The sequence below is a fragment of the Herpailurus yagouaroundi genome, unplaced genomic scaffold (genome assembly GCF_014898765.1).
Source record: "Herpailurus yagouaroundi ecotype Mexico unplaced genomic scaffold, PumYag 187, whole genome shotgun sequence".
Lineage (NCBI taxonomy): Eukaryota > Metazoa > Chordata > Mammalia > Carnivora > Felidae > Herpailurus > Herpailurus yagouaroundi.
The window spans coordinates 14,453,878-14,477,945 of NW_024412418.1; positions in this window are offsets into that span (position 1 = coordinate 14,453,878).

The window sequence follows — 24,068 nt, forward strand, 5'->3', positions numbered from 1 at the left end:
TGGTGTGGGTTTGAGCCCCACATTAGGCTCTGTGCTGACACCTCAGAGCCTGGAGCCTGCTTCAGATTCCACGTTTCCCTCTCTCTCTCTGCCCCTTCCCACCTTTTCTGCCACCCCCGCCTCAAAAATAGGTAAATACACTTAAAAAAAGTTTAAAAAAGAAGAATTACACTTAGAAAGTATATTTAGATAGTAGGTTAGGGACAGTCTAAATACAAATGGGGCTGGAAACAAACACACTAAGCATTCAGGCAATTGAGTAAACAAAGCATTTTGAAGAAAACCTGGAATATTCATTATAAAGGTAATCATATTGAAGCCTTTCATAAAGAAATGTAGGTTTTTTAATCTGGGTAAATTTTTAAATTTTTATAGATACACACATCGTCAAATTACAAACTTCCTACAAACATACACACACAGTTAGTCTTTCCCTTATGATTTATACAGTTGTCTGAAACATTAGTAAGTCGTCAGTTTCAGAGTATAACAGAGTTCACTATTGCAAACCATTATATATTCACATAATGTAAGTAGTCAAAATTTGGAGGATGTTTTCTGGAAGAGAATTTTTCTTAAATCTGTGTATTCTCTGCTTCTTGAATCATAAATGGGTGACCTTCCTAGATACAAGGACTGTTGGATTTGAAAGAAAAAAGAACAAAGCCTACTTTAACTATGACCACTTGCATGACATTTGGCAGGATATTTATCCTTTTTTCAGCCTAAGTATCCTTATATCTATAATTTAAAAATTGCATCCATTTTATAAGGCTGCTCAGAGGTTGATATAATGCATAAAACAATGAACACGGAGGCGCCACCACAACATAAGCACAAAATATATAACAATTAATATCATGTCACCTCTATTAAAGAATTATCATACTGCATTTTAATTGTTCACTTATTTTTCTCCTCAACTGGTCTATGAATTACTTGAGGGCTGCAGCAACTCTTACAGCAGGGATTTAGTTCTTTGGTTTTGAATTAAGTACCATAAATTTAAAAAATTTAACCATCTTAAAGTTGCTAAAAGGTATTAAGCATTTCCCTGCTTTCTTATATAGAGTATATTAGACTTAACGAACCCCCTTTGGAATTCTTCCAGTCTTTTGTGAAAGCCTGTTTTTTTTTAATATGGTTAATATCTCCATATTCACTGAGCTCTTTGATTCCTTTTGCCTCCTTTTCTTTTACTCCTGTCTTTTCTTTGACCGTATGCTCTTATTTCTGTTGTACTGATACACCTGCATATTTCAGTCTTTGTTCTTCATGATCAATTATTTCTTCTAATCTTCTCTACACACACAAGCCAGATTATAAATCTTGAAACTATGATCTGTAATATATTGTATGGATTCTGAGTTAGATATTCCTATATATGCCAAAAGCATAAGGTTTATCACATAATCTTTTAGGCACCTAATTTTGCAATTAATATGTCCTTGAAGTTGCTTTCCTTATTATGCTTTGTTGTAATGGACATACCACTTAGTATGGAAGGTTGTTACAACAGAGGTGAGATATTCATTACTTATGCCATAATTGTAGTAAAAGAGACATATTTTTTACCCAAGCAAGGATACATACTGATACTTGGAGATATCCCAAGATTCATCTCCTCCAACTTTCTCGTTACAGACATGAGGAAACAGACAAGTTAACTGATTCATGCAAAGTTACACACTAATTATGAACAGATACGAAATTTGAGCTAAAATATTTTAACTAATTCTAGGTAATTTTTGTGTTATCTTGTATCTAATAACATTTTCTAGTGTCAAAAACTCTTATCTAATGACAAATTTTAATTGTATATGATGGTGAATAAAACATATTTCTAAAATCCAAAGGAAATATAAGTTGTCAGTAAGATATGGCATTTATCTAGATACAGAGATCTGGATAGATAGATAGATAGCTATCACAATAAATATGAAAGAGGAGTTCTTTAATCTTATTTTCTATTTTTTGGTTTGTTTGTTTTGGTTTTGAGATTCTAGTGTCAGGTCAGCCATACTTTTCTAATGTAAAATGGTCTTCTCATTTCAAAGTCCATAAACACTTTCCTACTTTCCAATTCCTTGGTTCTTATTATGCCAAAAACTATGGGAGGGAAGAAAGAGAGGCTCTTAAAGAATGCCTAGGTGGGGCGCCTGGGTGGCGCAGTCGGTTAAGCATCCGACTTCAGCCAGGTCATCGGTTAAGCATCCGACTTCAGCCAGGTCACGATCTCGCGGTCCGTGAGTTCGAGCCCCGCGTCAGGCTCTGGGCTGATGGCTCAGAGCCTGGAGCCTGTTTCCGATTCTGTGTCTCCCTCTCTCTCTGCCCCTCCCCCGTTCATGCTCTGTCTCTCTCTGTCCCAAAAATAAATAAACGTTAAAAAAAAAAAAAAAAAGAATGCCTAGGATATTTGTGACACTTGAGCTCACCTCTTCAATGCCAGAATTTCTAAGAACATTGGAAGTATACCCCTTGTGGTGTGGTCGGTTTAGTTTACTAAGATTTCAAGTGGTCTCATTGTGCCTATTTTGCCCAGACGCCTGTAGATCATAACAAAGTCAGGAATTGGAGATTTATTTCCTTCTCACTCTTCTTCATAGGATCCAGGGTATACTATTCCATTCTGTGTCATTTTTGTGTAATTTTAGTTAGCAATGTGTAAAATTTAAATCGAACACTTATCAATATGCTACTTCTATGTGAATTCTGATAAGCGAGGGATATGTACTATGCATGCCAACCTGGATTTGCAAACCAAATCATGGACAAGCAAATCGCATTTTCTATAAAGGCAGCTAATCGTTTCATTGGCAGAAGAGAGAATTTTTTGGAAGGTAAAGTGTGGCATACCATTATAAGCCTTTTATTGGATTTTGATACAATATTAGGCTTTTAAATGTTTAAGGAAAAAGATACCGTATATTTTGGGTGTTTTACAGAGATTTTCCAGAAACTAAAAATAGTAGGCATCATTTGCAAATTCCAAGAACCTGACCTAAATGTATTAGCATATAAACAATAATTACTATTAAAAAAAGAAGATAAGCATGTATTATGAGCTAGTATCATATTCTGAAAAAGTTAAAACCTTGAAAATAAAGCAGCACAGAATTAATGGTTTTATTCAAGGAAAGGACAATCTGGAAATCAGTCACATAGGCAGCATGAATGAACCTAGCAAGAGACAGCATAATGACTTCCAGCAATGGTTGTCATCATAACTTAACATTTGCATAACTTAAAAATATCTGTGGGGTACTGGCTAGAATGATAATTCACAATACTTACTACACTTTCCAAAATACAAAATCCACATTATCGCATTTGATCCAGTCAATGATGCTGTATTGTCCAATGACAGCATGGCAGTCTCTTACCATCCACAGATATAGAGTATATATCGAGAGCTGGTTGATGACAGAATTTGAACTTGAACCTGTGTCCTTTGGGTTCAAACCTCATGCTATTGTATTCTATACTTCTCTATCTCAAAAGAGAATGGTAACTGTATTCTAATAACTCAAATTAAGTAATCAAATTTAATTCCTTATTGATTTGTAATGTCAAATACATATGCAAACATAAGTACATATTGATTTTTTAAAATAAATTTTAAAAATAGCAAATATTTTCAAAGTCAAGTTTAAAAATATCAAAAAGCACCAAAAAGTCTTCATACTGAAATCAAAGTCCCCTGACACACCCTTATGCCAGCTTTGTTCTTCAGAGGCAAACATTTTTTAACTATTTGAGTTTAACTTATTATTCTCCCCTCTCCTTGCAAGGTGCATTTGTGCCTAGATCATCTTCATTGACATTTAAATTGGGGTACTGCTTATTATTATTTTTTATTATTTTTAAATGTTTATTTATTTATTTTGAGAGAGAGAAAGCGGGAGAAGGGCAAAGAGAAAGAAGGAAAGACAGAATCCCCAAGCAGGCTCCGCACTGTCAGTGCACAGCCCAGTACAGAGCTGGATTCCATGAACCAAATGCTGAGTTCATGACCCGAGCTGAAATCAAGAGTTGAATGCTTAACTGACTGAGCCACCCAGGCACCCCAGGACTGCTGCTTTTCAAATGTCTTCCTTAGCTCCATGCATTTCAACCCATGGACCAGTAACACCCTAAGCCCTTGCCTGGCTCACATTTCCAGCAAGCCAAATTCTAACCAGTGGTGGCCTTAGCCACCTCAGGTTTCTCCTGTTAAAGAAAATTTAGTCCTTCGTATATTTCATCATTTGTTAATCTTGACTATACATAACATTTATAAGGCATGCTTAGTACTGGCCCACAAATTCTTCAAAGGCAACTTGAATAGACATCTACTTACTGAAAACAGGTGCGTCTAGAAGCTCTGGATTTTGGTTTGGATATAATGGCGGTACTTATGGTTCTGAGGTGGTGTAACATTCAAATGTACATGAATGTGGCTTGGCACTGCCCTCTATCCATATACTTTATATTTTTCTACAGATTCTACATCTTGTTAGAAAACACTAGGTGCTAAGGAACTATAAAAAGAATTAAGATGACTCACGGGGAAAATAACCCTATGCTAGTCTTTTATTCATCTCTGAACTTTTTTCCTCAATCTTGCATGTCCTCAGTACAGAGAGACATAGATATACAAGGATAAAAGGCTTTAAATACAGAGCCCAGTGCACATTACACCGAACCTATTATCACATACTCTAACCACAGTTTCTCTTATATCACAGATGTCTCAAAATCAAATTGAATTGCTTTGCATCTTAAAGTCATTTCTTTTCTTATCCTCTCTTTGACAACAAAACTATTCAAGATCCACTCACGACAGCCTGTTTACTCTTTTGCATTTCAGTCTCTAGTAACAGAAACCCATTCTCATACTTTGGAAGGTGTATGCTAATATTGAAATAAATTTATCAGTAGATAAATCGCCTGTTCAAATGAAAGGCGATTTCACGAGGATCATCATTTAGCGGATGTAGTGGAAACATTTAGTGGAAACACAGCGGGGTTTCCAGATGTAGAAATGTAAAAAGTAGGACAAAGGATAGATGGCTTGTTCTAGGGCAATATATAGCAATGTGCCATTGGAACCTCTGATATATCTACAAATCAGTTGGAGGTGATTCATTTCTAGTAATGAGTAACATGGGGTTCATGCCATAAAAAGGCAGATGGGCCTAAAAATAAAAGCACCATATTTGGAACTCACAGGTAAATAAAGTTAGCAATATATGGAGTGTGTATTTCCATGGAAATAAAACCTAACACATATTATTTTTCCATGGTTTTTTTTTTTTTTTCTATCTCATTTTGAAATCTCATAATATTGATGGAACTACAAAATCACCATTAGACCAATACCAAAGTAATTGTTATAGGCAAGATTGATCTGGCAGGATCAATGGAGGTAAGATCCATGGAAGTTCAAATTTATAGGCGAAAGTTCTAATAGAAAAGCAACACTTGTGGGGTGTCTGGGTGGCTCAGTTGGTTAAGCGTCTGACCGGCTCAGGTCATGATCTTATGGTTTGTGAGTCTGAGCCCTATATCGGGCTCTGTGCTGACAGCTCAGAGCCTGGAGCCTGTTTCAGATTCTGTGTCTCCCTCTCTCTCTGCCCCTCCCCTGTTCATGTCTGTCTCTGTCTCAAAACATTAAACATTAAACATTAAAAAAATTTGGAAAGTAACACTTGCATATTCCTAGCATCTCCTCTGAAATACATATTAATTACAAAGGAAAAAAAATGGCAACTTTATGGTGGAGACTTAAGCCAGCAGTCACCACTTCAAGTGATCAAGGTTAATACCAGCAGGAGTAAGATATATTGACATTATGTCCCCCTTGATAAAATGCACAGAGAAGGGCATAATACTTTATGGTATTCAATCTAATCATAAGAAAATCAGACAAACCCATTTTTCTACACATCTGACCAGTACTGTTCAAAAGTGTGATAGTCATGAAAGACAAAAAGAACAGAGAAGCTGTCCTAGAGTAGAGGAAACACAGAATACTTGGTAATTAAGTGCACTGTATCTCAATTAAATCTTGGAGACGAAGAAGAACATTAACAGAAAAAAATATAAAGTCAATAAGACATCAGCAAAAAAAGACATTAGTAGAAAAACTACTAAAATGTGAATAGGGTCAGTAGTTTAAGTAATATGGTTGTATAAATATTGATTTTATGGTTCTAATGATCACATTATAGTTTCAAATATATTAATGTTACGGACTCTGGGAGAATGATATAGGGAAATTCTCCGTATGATCTTGTAATAATCTATAAGATTCTATACATATAAAACTATTTCAAAATAACAAGTAAAAAATCATTACCTAAATATTTGTAAGTAACAACATAGTGACCATCAGAAAATCATTTTAATACTCTTTCCTATGAAGAGATATTATATATTTAAAGAAGTGTAGAAATTATAAATATGCCTTTAAATAAATCACCCCAAGTGAGCATATTCGTACAATTACCACTGGGCTCAAAAAATAGAATATACCAACAACCTATAAGTGTGCCATAAGGCTCTTCCAAAAAGTGCCTTTGTCTCTTACCCCCAGTGCAATCCCGGTACTGTCTTCTAATAGCATGGAGTTTGTTTCTGAATTTTGTATCAGAGAACGTAACAATTCATAGACTACGCAGTAAGAAATGAGAGTTTTCTTTGTTCTGCATCCTCACCGACACTTGGCTTTGTCATTTTTATTTTAACCATTCTGGTATGTGCAAGAAAGTACAGAGAGTTTCTGTAATACTTTTTTGTTTAATCCCAGTGTTCCAAATGGATGAATTATGGCTGTGCAAAAACATTAATTAAAAAAGGAGTTCATGGGGCGCCTGGGTGGCGCAGTCGGTTAAGCGTTCGATTTCAGCCAGGTCACGATCTCGCGGCCCGTGAGTTCGAGCCCCGCGTCAGGCTCTGGGCTGATGGCTCAGAGCCTGGAGCCTGTTTCCGATTCTGTGTCTCCCTCTCTCTCTCTGCCCCTCCCCTGTTCATGCTCTGTCTCTCTCTGTCCCAAAAATAAATAAACGTTGAAAAAGAAAATTAAAAAAAAAAAAAGGAGTTATTATCAGAATTTTAAAATATTCAGCACAATATAAACTACTTTTATATTATTAATCACATTCTAAAGTCTCATTTACAGATCCCAGAAGAAGCCAGATCTTTCTCAGAAGATTTGTCTTACAGAGACAAAATGAACAGCACTGAATACAGTGACTTGAAATTGTTTAGGTGTTGCATGCTTTTATTTTACCATAAAATTATTTCAACTATTTAAGTTTCAAGCACACACATAAAAGCATAACATTCTCTCATGAGAAAAAGGACTGATAGCTATTTTTAAGATACAGGTATTTTGTATTAATTTCATTTCAGGCTTTGACTTCCTTGATTACTATACATATCACATTTTTTTCCAAATAGAAATAGGCCATTAATCAATACCATATATTGATAATTTCAAAAAAATTTTATAAAACATTGAAAGACAGTTGTAAATGACTTAAACATTCCCTTAATAGACTGCTAACACCTGCATAAATATTACAATGATTTGCTATAAAATAGAACTTTTAGTAAATAAAATTACCTGAGATATAGCAAGAGTGATTGATAAAGAATAACAAGTAAAAATGACAATGGAAATTTTGGTAAATCTTATACAATTTATAAAATTATTTTTGATTATTTCTCAATAGTCTTATGAGATTTTTTGTTATGTTCTCAGTTGTTCATTCAACCCCAGAGAGAGTTATAAATGTCAATATGTAATGTAATTCAATTTATTTATGTTTTTTTGAGTTTTTATAGCTCTATACTCAAGAGTTTGTCCATCACAGTGTGATTTTTGCCCCCAAAAATAAAAAAAAAAAGAAGGAAAGAAATCAATTTATTGCTGCTTCACTTTACTCTTATGTTCATCCTATAGCTGAGAAAACAGATCACATGTAAGAGGCCACATTCCTAGTATATCGCAAAGCTTTCAATTCAAAGTAAACTCTGAATTAAAATCTATTATAGTATTTTCCTCCTGCTTATCACTACATTATATTCTGTAGAACATGTACTTACAGTTACAGTCCCCACTCAGGAAGTAAGGAGAAACCAAGCCAGTGGTTTTGAAATACAGTAAAACCTTTGTGAGCAAAATTCATTCTGGAAACATGCTTGTGGTCCAAAGCACTTGTATACCAAAGCAAATTTCAAGAACCATTGGCTCAGATGTGATCATATGCCGTTTAGTGTCACAGAACTATTCATATTGCAAGACATAACTCATGTATCAAGTTAAAATTTATTAGAACTGTTTGCTCATCTTGCGGAACACTCGCAGAACAAGGTACTTGCAACCCAAGGTTTTACTGTAACAGAATCAATTGTGAACTTCATTAGACTTCTAACAGCTAAAACCTTGTACTTTCTTAAGGTCTATAGTCTACCCCTCCTCCTACTTTTCCTTTCCTCCCCTATTGCTTACTCCCTTCTACTTGCAGTCTTTCCCTCTTTTTTCTTCTCAAGTCATTAAGAAGTAACCATTTGAGATAAGAACAGTTGACTATTGGCAATGATCACAAGCATTTTTAGGACATAACTTTGTTAGGGTTACCAAACCAGAAAGAAATTGGTATTTCTCTGCTCAGTTGCACAAGAAGATACATACAGGAATTTGAGTCCCATCCTGATCTTACTGTAGGTACAGAGCCAGCTCAATACTAGAATATGAAAGAGGTGAGAGTAGAGTTGAACTTGCTAGATCAGGCAGTTGGGGTTGTACTTGACTTCTCTATGTGTCCAACTATCAGAGTAAGATTTGGCTATTAGTTGCCAACCTGGAACCAATGGTGGTGAACCTCCTGTCACTACTGCTTCAGCCAAAATAACAGGTTTTTATTTGTGAAAACTTGACACCAATGATCCACTTCCGTTCTTACTTGCACCACTTTATTCCTGTGTATATACGTATTTTGTTTAACCTTGTTTTCTTTTTATTTGAGAAAGGGGATTTATGAATTTGTTTTGTGAGTATGTAAATAAAAATCAGGTTTGACTACATGTATTAGAAAACTCCAAAATGAACAAAATGAAATTTTATTTCTCTCTCATATGTAATTGGCAGTCAGGGGTTAGCATGGCAGGTCAACGATATTAACCAGGACATTTCTTTTTATATCATACACTGCTACCCTAGAAGCCATCTCATAGTTAACTGTGACTTGTGAAATGACAGCAAAAAGAATAAAGATGAGGAATCATGTGCTCTCTCTCTTTAAGGAATCTCTTTTGGAAATCACAAACAAACAAAAAACCCTTCTGCTTATATTTCATTTGCCAGAACTTGGTCACTAAGCCAAATCTAGCTCTAAGGGAGAAAAGAAAAATAATCATAATTGGATGCAACAATATATTTAAATAGTAACTGTATTTGACAAAGTTTATAATTATATGTCTATGTATATATAATAATATGTGTGTTTATAATATACATGCATATTCCAAAATGCAAGTAAACTGGAACATATATATCTTACATTTGTGTTAGTGTTGAGGGTAGAAAGACCTGAGGATCCACTGAAGGAATATTTCCTTAAGTCAAAATATTATCGTCTACAGAGGAGAAGCAGTTGAGTACCAAGCATTTCAAACTGGTTAGCTATAATATTCACCTTTTCATAACTTTAAAATTTAATAATAGAAACTAAAAATGATATTCTTAAGAAAAATACCAGTGATTCAGTGCTAGATGACACAGCTTAAAAAAAAAGGATAGAGATAATAATTAAACCTATTTTAATTATGAGAAAAAATAAATAATATTTTGCTGGGGTACCTGGGTGGCTCATTCTGTTAAGTGTCTGACTCTTGATCTCAGCTCTGGTCATGCATGATCTCTCGGTTAATGAGATTGTGAGATCAAACCCCACATCAGGCTCTCTACTGATAGTACAGATCCTGCTTGGGATTCTCTCTCTCTGCCTCTCCCCTGTTCAAGCTCACTCTCTCTCTCTCTCTCTCTCTCTCTCTCTCTGTCTCTCACTCTCTCAAAATCAATAAATAAACTTAATAAAATAATATTTTACCTATTTACAAAATCCAAATAATCAATAATTTTTGTTTATGATATTATAATATATAGATGTTATATTTTAAATGCATGCATTATGTGGAAAATAATTTTGAAAATAACTTCTAGAAAGCCATCAACATAATAAAAATATTTTGTTGTTCAATAGTTTTTTTCAAAATTTATATTATTATATTTATTTTAAGAATAAGCTTCCACTCCCAGAAATGTCCACGTATGGATAATAACTTGTATGGTTCTAGCTATTGTTCAATGACAGTATTTTGAGTCAAATTTTGCATTACACCTATTCTGACACTTTTCCAAAGAAGACATCCAGATGGCTAACAGACATATTTTGAGTTACTTTCACATAATTAAATGAAATACCATATTATAATTATGTCATTTCTATAATTATATATGCTTATAATTATATAAAATGAGGCCATTAATCCTAATAATGGACTTTTATAAAAAAAAGTCTGCTTAGACACTCCCTCTTGACCATTTACCCAAGAGAACAAACAAACCTAACATAAATTAAGATAGTATACAAACTCTGACATTCCACCTATACACCCATTCAACTTTATATGTTTGGTCATTCACTTTAAAAATATAATGATAGGATCACCTGGGTGGCTCAGTCAATTAAGTGTCCAACTCTTGATTTCGGCTCAGGTCATGATCTCACAGTTTCATGAGCTGGAGCCCCACATGGGGCTCTCTGTATTTTGGGTAGATCCTGCTTGGGATTCTCCCCCCTCCCTCTCTCTCTGACTGTTCCCTGCTCATGCTCTCTCTGTTTCTTTCAAAATAAATAAATAAATAAATGGGGCACCTGGGTGGTTCAGTTGCTGATCATCTGACTTTGGCTCAGGTCACAATCTAACAGTTAGTTCAAGCCTGCCATCGGGCTCTGTGCTGACAGCTTAGAGCCTGGAGCCTACTTCAGATTCTGTGTCTCCTCTCTCTCTGCCCCCTCCCCTGCTAGCTCTCTTTCTCAAAATAATAAACAAATAAACAAACTTTAAAATATATATATATTTATATATATGTGTGTATATATATATGCATATATATATATATGTATATATATATACATACACACACACACACACACACACACACACACACACACACAAAGAGGGTGCCTGGGTTGCTCAGTTGGTTAAGTGTCTGACTTCAGCTCATGTCATGATGTTACAGTTTGTAAGTTTGAGTCCCACATCGGACTCTCAACTGTCAGTACAGAGCCTACTTTGGATCTTCTGTCCCCTATCTCTCTGCCCCTCTCCCTTCTCAAAAATAAATTAACATTTTACATACATACATACATATATATATATATATATATATATATATATATATATTCCCAAAATATGCTAAGTACTAAAATAAAGTAGGTTAAATATGAAAAAATACAAAATACAAAAAAAAGTAAAAAGAATAGATTTTAGGCACAGGAGCAAGCTTCTTTTTTTGTGTGTGTATAGGATGAAACAAGATAGAAATGAGAGTTAGTTGGCTTTCTGATTATTACTTACATGTCATATTATTGCTTACATCAATGGAGTTTGTATTTTATCAGTTTCTTAGACTATAGCATAGCCCTTTGTATATAAAACTGAAAAGACCCACTCTTGAAAGAAAAACTAGAGAAATAACAAGAAAGCCCACACTTTTGAAGTTTACCCATTCGTATAGTAGTAGCTGCAGACTTTACCCACTGCTTTGCTATATCATACATTCTATTTGATATCATTGATATCATATCATATGCCATAATCATAAAATCCCCCCAAGTAAAATATTTTAGGTTGAATCTAATTATATTTAGATGTTTAAAAAAATTTTTTCCTAAATTAAATGTAGGACCTAATTTCTTTTTTCTCAACAAAACAAATAAAACACAATGATATTTTCACTTGATAGCACTATTTCATAACAGTGGGCATAAAAGGTAACTGTACAAAATTAAACCTGAAAAATTCTGACAAAGACAAAAAGAACACTAACTTCAATTCAGAAACCTGAAAGCAAAAGGCCAGCTTTACCACTAACTATATAATCTTGGTCTCCATACTTTACCTTATAAGCCTGATATTTTTCCAAAACATACACAGAAAATAATATTTACCTTTCAATATTGGTTTGAAAATTCAATTAAAATTATGTGTGCATTTGTACAATTTAAACAGGGTGCACTCTATAAAACTGAAATATGAATATTAATAATTTAAAGAATAATGGTAGGAATAAAAATAAACACTATTTCAAAAAACAGAAGATTCTACAAAATCAATATACCATTTTCCCCACTTAAGTAGTAGTATTTTTAGCAATTCTGTTTCAGAGAAAATGTGTACAAAGAAACCCCCTTAGGAAATTCTTTGTTGTTATTTTTAATCTCAGAGTAATTATCTAGGAATACCCCTCAGAGTCATGTTTTCTTTAATTTGACATTTTACATATTAGAGATGATGAAAGGCAAGCCATGCCCCAGAGTTGTTTAACTATATGTGTCACTGTAATTTATCAGAAGTTTCAGGAGTAATGGCGATCTCTTAAAAAATAGTAATAATCCTCAAAAGCAGAATGTCATTTAAAATGCAACTTTCCCTGCTTTCCCGGCCTCTAAGTCCTCACAATGAAGAGTAGCAGTTGGATTTATGTGATGATGTTGCTGATGATCTAGGAGGGAAGAGACAAAGCAACACTCTCAGAGTCTTCCTGGTCTGTATCAAACTCTGCTATGCCAACTCCAAGGATAAAAGCACAACTTGTTTTTGTTGGTAAAGTCAGCAAATGTGACTTGAAGATAAATAGGGAGCAGATGTGATGAGTTAGACCGTTTGCTTTTACATAGACAAATGTGGCTGTAGCCATCAAACTGGGAAATGCTTCAGCTGCAGAATCCGCTTTGTCTCCTAAGTACCAAGCCTATGTTTCTTACCCTCTCGGCGGTTCTAAAGGAAGCATAGAGAACGCACCAAACCTCTGAGCTCTTATCGGAGAACGTTAACTAAAGCAAAATTAATTTTGAAAAATGATTTAAAAGGCATGTGTTGCCTTTTACACAGATTACAATGAAATGCACTCTGTTGGAGTTTTTGTTGTTAAAAAAAGAAAAGAAAGAACAAGAAAATAATGGGGGAAAAAGACGTTTGGCTGAACCGACATGGAGAAAGATTAAAAATGCAGCAGTTATGATGGAGTTGGGAGATAAGAAAACACACACACACACACACACACACACACACACACAAACTACCTGTTATTAAATTTGGTGGGCCATTTCTGAAGGTGATATTTCTTTCCTTGAAAAGTCCAAATGCTCAGATATCGAACTTCTGACCTTTCCTTCTAAACCTTGCAGGAAGTTGCTAATCATCTGTGCCTCTGTTGTGGATGTTTAGTGCATTTTTTTAAGGCAGAGAAAAAGGAAGGAATATTCCCATTGCATTTGGAATCTCTCAGCTCAAATCTTAAAATCTAATGGTAAAATTCTATCAATTCTGAAAACCAGATCTGCTATTAACTTTTACCCCAGTCCTTCATTGTATCTGAGTGATACCTTAGGCAGGCGGCTAACACAGTTAATAGCGTAGCTGTGAATTACTTTTCATCTTTTCTTTTCCTTTTTTTTTTAAATGTTTATTTATTTTTGACAGAGAGAGACAGACAGAGCATAAGCGGGGGAGGGGCAGAGAGAGAGGCAGACACAGAATCGGAGGCAAGCTCCAGGCTCCGAGCTGTCAACACAGAACCCGACATGGGCTTAAACCCACAGACTGCGAGATCATGACCTGAGCCGAAGTCAGAGGCTCAACCGACTGAGCCACCCAGGCGCCCCTTCTTATCCTTTTTATACATATAACCTATAAACCTCAACAATAATTAAAACTTGAACATTCATTTTTTTCTATACTCAGCCAATTTTTTTTTTATTCTGGATGTGGTTAAGTGAGATCCCTGCTGTTTAATAATGCAAATTATTCTGACATTCTATTTTACTTCTACTAGCCCCAAAATGAAGTAATTCTTTGCATCCATTTATCTTACTATTATCTTTCATGTATACTGTCAAACTCCGTGTAAACATGCAGCAACTACAACACTATCCAGAGACCTAACTCGAACTGACAATATTATTTTCCTAACTTTTTTTAACATTTATTTATTTTGGAGAGTCAGAGCAAGATAGAGCACTAGCGGGGGGAGGAGTAGTGAAAGAGGGGGGACACAGAATCCAAAACAGACTCCAGGCTCCGAGCTGTTAGCCCAGAGCCAAAAGCAGAGTTCTAACTCATGGACTGCGAGATCATGACCTGAGCCAAAGTTGGACATTTAACCAAATGATCCACCCAGTCGCCCCTGACAATAGTATTTTCTAATGAAAATTGCATTGCATTCCAGAAGGATTTCCTAGAACAATCTCCTGATATATGACTATGCTTAATTTCTGTGACTAATGCTAAAATTTAAATGAACCATGATATCACCTAGTCCATAAAGGTGGCAACAATGACATTTTCTGTCTATCCTGAACTCTGACTTAACCTGTTAGTTTTGCAGGCCTCCAGTTCTCCAAATATAAAATGAAAATTGTAATATCTAACTCGCTGGGAGTTGAAAAAGATGAAATCATGTCATACTGGTATAAAGCTTCTAGTCCATAGGATTACTCCGTGTTTAGTTGTGCACACATATAATCTGATGGTCTGATTCTGACTCTTCCTGCCTGTGTAACTGCAGAAGCTCCTTAATCATCTAAGCTTCAATTTCTTCATCTGTGGGATATAGCTACATCTTATAATGGTTGAAAATTAAATAAGGTAACAACTGATGAAGTGGTTACAATGGTGCCTGGCACCATAAGCCTTGTTAAATAGTAGGCTTAATAAATGTTAGTTGTTAATCTTAATTCTCCCTTTCTATAATTCTTTCATCTCTATTAATCTGCAGAATTTTCAGTGAATATTACAGGTATGCCTCATTTTATTGCGCCTTGCTTTACTGCACTTCACAGATGTTGTATTTTTTACAAATTGTAGAAAAAATTTTGTGCTAATGTGTTGCCACAATGTTTCATAAGCTCTCTGCTCAACTCCACACCTCTATAAGGCCTATACATGTATTCAAAGTCCTTGTTCTATGCTCCCAACTTTCAGAGCCCTGTTGCTTGTTCTGAACCTAAGACAGATTACACTGTAATCTTAAACAGCCCTTACTTACTTTGTGACTACATTTAAAATATAACTTTATAAAGTTAACTTCGAATCCATTGTTCTATTTTATGGGATACAGGGCACAAAGAGCCACAGAGAAGAAAATATGCTATATTTGCTCTCCAATCCATCCAACAGCCTGTATCACCCTATGGGAGTGACAGCCCCTTATACATATGTAATTAATTTTTTAAATATATAAAGACCTTTTTCACATAATAAGTCTAAGAAAATACTGAAGTTCTAAGTTTCCTGGATATATGAGATAGTAGAAATTAGAAAATGAGAGCTTTCATCCTGGGTTAGCTAGTTTGGAAGCCAAGTTACTCAGAATAAGTTACATAGCCGCTTTGAAACTCAACTTGCTTATCTGTGAATTCGAGATGGTAAGACACCTCCTGTAACTTCTTCACAGTATTGTTTCATTGAACATGTAAGAGACTGTCCTACTTCCTCTCCCCACTAAGTACACCCATTATCTTTACTGACTTCACCTTCTAATGAGGTCATCTCAAACCGTATTCTTGCTCCTCCTTCGCACATCATCAGCGATTGCTTTCTTCATCATTCCAGATGAGTTACATTTCATTTTGTCCTCATCCTGGATCTTGTCATTATCTGAATTTTTGTAACTTCCATAATCACTGATTAAGTCACATGATGCTTTCACCACACACTGTATTTCTTCCACACATGGTGACTGTTAGTCCATATTTACAGAACTCAGTCTTCTGAAGTCTCTACTTTGTATTCCATGATTCTTCACCTCTCTATACTTCTTATTTTCCCAGCTCAGATCCCACAGCTTGTTATTTCATGAAGATTTTTGCCAGTACTACAGCTCACCTTGATATTTTTTTAGTTTATTTATTTATTTATTTTTAGTTTATTTAAAATAATTTTGAGCACAAGTAGGGTGGGGCAGACAGAATCCCAAGCAGGGTCTGTGCCAATCAGCACAGAGCCTGATGCGGAGCTCGAACTCACGAACTATGAAATCATGACTTGAGCCAAGATCACGAGTCAGACACCCAATTGACTGCACCACCCAGACTTGATACTTTTAATTTTCATACCCATCTAGCAATCTGCCAAACCAAGATGCAACTATTTTACACTCTTTATGTATATATTTCAATAGCAAGAGCTACTGGATAAGTCACAATTTGTTACTATAAATTCATAATTATGAACTTCAAATACACTCCCATATTATGTGCAAATAGTACTTAATTCTATAGAAAAACCCAGTCATAGGGGCGCCTGGGTGGCGCAGTCGGTTAAGCGTCCGACTTCAGCCAGGTCATGATCTGGCGGTCCGGGAGTTCGAGCCCCGCGTCAGGCTCTGGGCTGAAGGCTCAGAGCCTGGAGCCTGTTTCCGATTCTGTGTCTCCCTCTCTCTCTGCCCCTCCCCCATTCATGCTCTGTCTCTCTCTGTCCCAAAAATAAATAAAACGTTGAAAAAAAAAAAGAAAAAAAAAAGAAAAACCCAATCATAAAAATAAACACAACTAATACTTTCTGATAATCACCACCCTATGAATATATAATACAGAGAAACAGATGATAGGTAGATAGATAGATAATAGATAGATACATAAATACTTAAATTCATACCACAGAAATAATTTTAGAAAAGTATAGTCAGTGGCATCTGGGTGGCTCAATCAGTTAAGTGATCAACTCTTGATTTCTGCGCAGGGCATGATCTCCTGGTTCATGTGTTCAAGCCCTGCATGGAGCTTTTCACTGGCAGGAGGAGGCCTGCTTGGGATTCTCTCTCTCCCTCTCTGCCTGCACCCACCATCTCTCAAAAATAAGTGAACATTTTTAAAAAAGAAAAGTACAATCATGCTACATACTACATTTTAGATATTATCAAACTTAAACATACACAAATTTAGTCAAAGATGAAGAACATTTAATGAATTTGAATGCCATCTGAGATTTTAAGAAATTTTCCTAAGGAGATCGCTGTCATCCTGGATTTTACATTATAAGATTTTTTTTAAGGTTATTTATTTTTGGGAGAGAGGGAGAGAGAGAACTAGTGGGAGAGAGGCAGAGAGAGATGGGGACAGAGGATCAGAAGCAAGTGCCACACCATCAGCACAGAGCCCAATGCGGAGCTCCAACTCATGAACCATGAAATCATGACCTGAGCCAAAGTCGGATGCTTAACCGACTGAGCCACCCAGGCAACCCTAACTGCAGTTTTAAAGTTTAGATATTACACATCTAACTTCCCCTTCTTCACAAACCACTCACTTCATGTTAGTAATTTTGCTGTGCTCTGTTTGAGTGTGTTTTCCTAACCATAATTCCCCAGTTGCTTAATTTCAGTTGTACATTTATATGGATAAAACCCTCGGCAGTTACCTCTTTATCTTGGTGGCTTTATTATTAAGATCTTTATTATTCATATACCTTTGCCTGGATTTTGTTGTCCAAAGCTGTTATTTGTTGAATTTGGTTTGGTTTTGGTTTTGGTTCTATATGTCAAATGTGTTGAGTGTTACAATATCTACATTCTTCCATTTTCAAATATTGATTTCATTAACATTCACACATTGTTCATATTCTCACTTAGAATAAGTTTCAAGAAGGCAGAGAATTGTCTGATTAAGTGCTGTTTCTAAGGGCCATAACAACAATTGGACATGTTAGGAATCCTGTAAATATTTATGTAATGAATAAATATAATAGAACCACAGTTAGGATTTAGAACTAGATCAGAGACATTTCCCAACATGTTCAGAATGACTCAAGGCACATGGGATAGGGCATGGGTTATTTCATTAAGATATTAAATGACAAAAACCTTAGTAGTTATTGTTTGAAGTTTATATGGTTAAAGTTATATTGTTTAAAGTTTCATGGTTAAGAAAAAGATACCATTTTAAATACCGTGTTACATTCAAAGTGGCTCCTGTTCACAGACAACTGCCAACAGTGAAGTTACCCCAGAATTTATAGAAATATTGGGAGTAAGAAAGAAGCAGAGACATGAAGGAGATCTTAAGGCACACAAGGCAACTGAAAAAGTCCCACACCTAACAACATGTATTTTCTAATTTTACAATAGTTAATAGAGGTAACATCAGACACATTTCAGATGCTATTTTTCCGTGCAAATAAGAAATTATAATGGCAGCTTGCTGGAGTAGCTATCCCTTGTTCTAAAAAGGAAAACACTTAGAAATAATGTGTACTATATTACATATTCTCCATAAACCCATGAAATAGGGAAAGATATCCCTGGGATTTGGTCTATAATAATACATTTACATCTCTGTGGCACTTTTTATGCATTGAATATATATTTATAGACATTTTGTTTATCCAAACACGCCAGGTAGAATAGTTACCAACATTTCAAAAGTAAAGTTATCGAGGCTAAAAGAGCTTTATATTCTTAGTGGGGAAAATGTAGCAGACAAGTATGAGAGATGGATTTTATACTCAAGTCTTCTGACTGCCTATCAATTCTTATACCTCTGTGAGCTTTCTCTTCTAGTTAATAAGTAATTGATGCCAGTGTCATACATTTATAATACTCAAGACTGTCCTTGAATGCATACTCCAGATGTTCCTGATAAATATCAAGCATACTAAAGCAACCTTAAGACAAAAGAAATAGTAGTCAATATTAGACAAATAGAATTTAGTCAGAATCATTTCAAAATTATAAGGAAATACTCCATTGTAAATACATGCCTGAAGTGATTTTTTATTGAAGTATAATTCACATACAATATCCTATTAGTTTCAACCGTACATCATCATAGGGATTTGAAATTTTATACATTATGAAATGATCCTCATAAGTCTAATTACCATCCATCACCACGCAATTTTATTACAATATTATTGACTATATTCCTTATGTTGTAATTTACATCCACATAACGTATTTATTTTATAGTTGGAAGTTTGTACTTCCTAATCCCCTTCATCTATTTCTCTTGCCCCTACCCTTCTCCACCCTGGTAACCAACAGTTTGTTTCTTGTATCCATGAGTCTGCTTCTGTTTTGTTTTGCTTGTTGTATTTTTGTTGTTGTTTGTTTTTTAAGGTTCTGTATATAAGTGAAACAATATGGTATTTTTCTTTGTCCAATTTATTTCACTTAGGATAATACCTTCTAGGTCCATCCGTGTTGTCACAACTGGCAAGATTTTATGCTTTTTTATGGCTGATTAATATTCCATTATGTGTGTGTTCATGTGTGCATGTATACATATACAATTCATGTTTGAAAAAAAATAAGTCAACACGCACTTTTGAGTGTTTATCTTGGACCCCAGTCCCCTTGTCCATCTGTGTCTATACCAAGAGATTTTATAATCCACCTATAGAATCTGGAAATCTACCTGCCAACAGAAACTCTAATTGCAGGCACACGCCTCTAAAAGACTGTTCCAAATCTAAGAGTTATTAATCCAAAGGGACTTTCTCAGTTATTTTGAAATGAGGCTGACTATATTCCACTATTTATCTAATATTAACCACCTTTGTTTTAAGGTTGCTTTAGTGTCCTTGATGTTTATCAGGAACATCTGAGATATGCATTCAAGGACAAGCTGACTTGTATAACATGAGCAATTGTAAATACATGATATCAGCATCAACTACCTGTAAAGTAGAAAACCCACAGAAGTACAAGAACTGGGAAAAGCAACAGGGTTATCTCTGGCTTTAAGTGGACCTCCCCAAGCATCTTTATTTAGAGGATTAATTTAATATGTTCCGAGAGAGAGAGAGAGAGAGAGAGAGAGAGAGAGAGAGAGAGAGAAACTAAGATGATCTGAAATTGGTAGCATCCTATGATAGAGAAGAAATTCTTTGAGATTATTAGGATATCCAGAGCTACTAAAGTGATCATCATAATTCATTGTTTTTCATGATATAGCCACATCCTTCATCTTTTGCTAATAAGTGGGAAAAAAAAAACAACATTAGCTAATGGTTTACATGCAGCCCCACCTCCCATGATAGATCAAGGCTATAACAACATGGTCTGAGACTCTTGTTACTGTGTTCATTTTTCTCTTGCAGCACTATTTTGTTAGGAGTTATCAGTAAAGCCAGGAACTGAAGGTTTCATTTTACTGGAGTCAGCATCAGTGGAATCATTCAAATAGAGTAGAAAAAGAGACATCCACGTCAACAACTTCATCAAGGTTTATTTTTCATTCCTTCCACTGTGTTTGCTGCTGAAATATGGTCTGACTGCTTTGCTGTATCATGGGGAAAAGCAGCAACAGAATGTGATTCAAGGCAAGCAGTTTCACAGTCTCATTGATGTAAAGAGCAGAAAAATTTGTCTTAGGTTGCTCTCTGTTCTGAATAGTGATCAGTAGTTTGCACTTGTAGGTAAAGCCATCTGTTAAATATATCACAGATGTGTTCCTTGTTAATATTTATTGAAAAAAATAGATCCTAGAGTCAGATTTCATCTCTAACAAGTTCCTTAACTCAATCTGGACTTTATTTCCTTAAATATATAAAATGAGAGCCCAACCCTAAGATTCCTTCTAGTTTTAATATGGCTAAGGCTCTATATAGATATTTTTTAAAAAAAAATTTTAGGGGCGCCTGGGTGGTGCAGTCGGTTAAGCGTCCGACTTCAGCCAGGTCACGATCTCGCAGTCCATGAGTTCGAGCCCCGAGTCAGGCTCTGGGCTGATGGCTCAGAGCCTGGAGCCTGTTTCCGATTCTGTGTCTCCCTCTCTCTCTGCCCCTCCCCCATTCATGCTCTGTCTCTCTCTGTCCCAAAAATAAATAAACGTTGAAAAAAAATTTTTTTTTTTAAAATAAAAAAAATTTTAATGTTTATTTGTTTTTGAGAGAGAGAGACACACAGAGTGTGAGCAGGGGAGGGGCAGAGAGAGAGAGAGGGAGACACAGAATCTAAAGCAGGTTCCAGGCTCTGAGCTGTCAGTACAGAGCAAGCACAGTGCAGGTCTTGAACCCACAAACCAGGAGATCATGGCCTTAGCTGAAGTCGGAGGCTTAACTGACTAAGCCACCCAGGCACCCCTGTAAAGCCCATTTTTAAAGGAAGTTGTGTATAAGATCTTCATTTTGCTTTTACCTTTAGGGCTGAAGCCATATTCCTGTGACTATCCTAAGCTTCTCTGATAATTATTGATTTTATAAGCCAATTTATTCACCCTCCTGTAGCAAACCATATTTCTATTGGTTTTGTACTGACGTTAGCCAGACTCACTACTACTAGCCACATGTCCATGTCAATCCTGACCAAATTTAAGATTGCTTCTGGTGATAGTGGGTCACTTTGAGAAGTTGCTTGGAATTATTTGTAGTTTTCATAGAGAGACTAAGTGAGTGAGAAGTAGTGATATACAGAGAACAGTATGGGCAGTGCCTATCACATCACATCACTTAATCAACAGTACCCCATATTATTATTAATATTATTCTTACACCCTATTTAGCAATAACTTCAAAAAAAATGTCAAGGTAGTTTTCAAAGTAATCCCCTTCCTCTCTTGCAAGTCTTTTGGTTTTTTTTTAACTGATAGACTATTACCATGAGATTTCTCAGTATTCTTGCAATCCAGAGATTAGAGGCAGAATCAAAAGTAAAGAATAATTTTTAAAAAATGGTCTACATTTCATTACTCAATATGCAAACTTAACGTGAGCTTAGTTTACGAGTATAAAAAATAATTTGTGGGAGAATATGATATTTCAGAAGATAAGTATTATAAATGTCCTATGTAGACACTCTCAGGAAAGTACTAGAGGATGTTCAACAACAACAACACAACAACAAACAGAGGGAGACTAAAAGGTGAATTAGTGTGGCTAAAAACTAAGGCATCCAACAGAGGAAATATGTAAACGAATTCACAGAACAGAGGCAAAGGACAGTCTTAGTAATGTGGCCATGCGAAAAGGCCAAAAGTCTAGAAAGTGGTCAGAAGAAACCAGGAGGGATATCTCAGGGGGAGGGGCATGAGGGGTGCAGATTTAAATTTAAAACATAATATTCTGACAGATTTGACAGTGGATACTAAGTACACTGATACCTTTAACAAAGCTCTTGGAAGGATATATTTTACTTTAGAAAGGAAATTAACTTCCTCCTTCCCTCTCTCCCTTCTTCCTTTCTCCCTCCCTTCTTTCCTTCCTTCTTCTTTGCCTCCCTCCATTTTTTTCTCTCTCCTTTTCTTCTTTATTACTCCTCTCCTTTCTTTCTTTTCTGTTTTTGGTTTACACTGTAAAGGGAAAATTAACATATTGTGAATTTAAAACTAATTCAGATTGGAGGCGCCTGGGTGGCGCAGTCGGTTAAGCGTCCGACTTCAGCCAGGTCACGATCTTGCGGTCCGTGAGTTCGAGCCCCGCGTCAGGCTCTCGGCTGATGGCTCAGAGCCTGGAGCCTGTTTCCGATTCTGTGTCTCCCTCTCTCTCTGCCCCTCCCCTGTTCATGCTCTGTCTCTCTCTGTCCCAAAAATAAATAAACGTTGAAAAAAAAATAAAAAAAAAAAACTAATTCAGATTAACCAAAAATATATGTACTTGCCTGAAAAATAAAACAAAATTTATATTTTCAGCTATACAATATCTCTATTAAATCCTAAAACCTCAGTCTCTATGGCTTACCACAATTTTCCTTGTTTTACTAAATTGCTCTAGTAAATATGTTAATACAATAATTCATATTTTCCCAAGGCAATTTACTGTATTCAATCCAAGTGAGGCTTTGACTATGCCAACACAAATAATTTTAAATGGAATTCTCTACTTTTTTAAAAAAAATTAATGATTATTTTTGAGAGAGAGAGAGACAGACAGACAGCATGAGCAGGTGAGGGGCAGAGAGAGAAAGGGGAGACACAGAATCTGAAGCAGGCTCCAGGCTCTGAGCTGTCAGCACACAGCTTGACACGAGGCTCGAACCCACAAACTGTGAGATCATGACCTGAGCCGAAGTTGGATGCTTAACCAACTGAGCCACCCAGGCACCCCTAAATGGAATGCTCTTCTTTCTTGTGTTTGATTTATTACATTTTATATTTAGCAATGTAATTCTGAGAATAGTTTATTCTGGTGTAAATAATATTTTATTCTGATTTTATTGCCATCAGACACGGTTTTAGCATCACAGTTGCCATTTATACACAACACACTATCTGTATACGTAATTCTAAAAAATATCATGAATTTCAGTTACTTCAATATGGATGCATCCTCATGTATTCTGTTCAAACCCCTCCCTTCCCTTCCTTTTAAAGTTTTCTGCATTGGTTCATTGCCCAATTTACTTCATTTCCGTGTCTTCATCTTAGTTAATATTATTTTGATTCACTTATGATACTATGATACCACAACATAATTTTACATTCTCTTTCACTTCATTTTGGTCATTCTGGGGTTACATTTTCATCATCTCAAATCTAATTCGTATCATTTTAAAGCACGCACTAGTCCTTGTGTGCTTGTGTGTCCAATTATAATTGTTTTCTTTTATTTCCTGTTATCTTGAATTCAATTACCCTTTTGATTCATTTCTCATCTGTTTATAGTATTCTCAATTTGATTTTCTAAGGCTCTGGTTCTGCTAATATTACTTTACAATACAGTGTTTCCCTGATTTCATGTACTTCCTTTTCATTTATACTTGTTCAGTGTACATACACACACACACAATTTCTTCTAGAGAAAATTGCTTCACCTCATTTTGTGCCTTTTGGCATTACTTATCATTGTTTTCAGTGAAA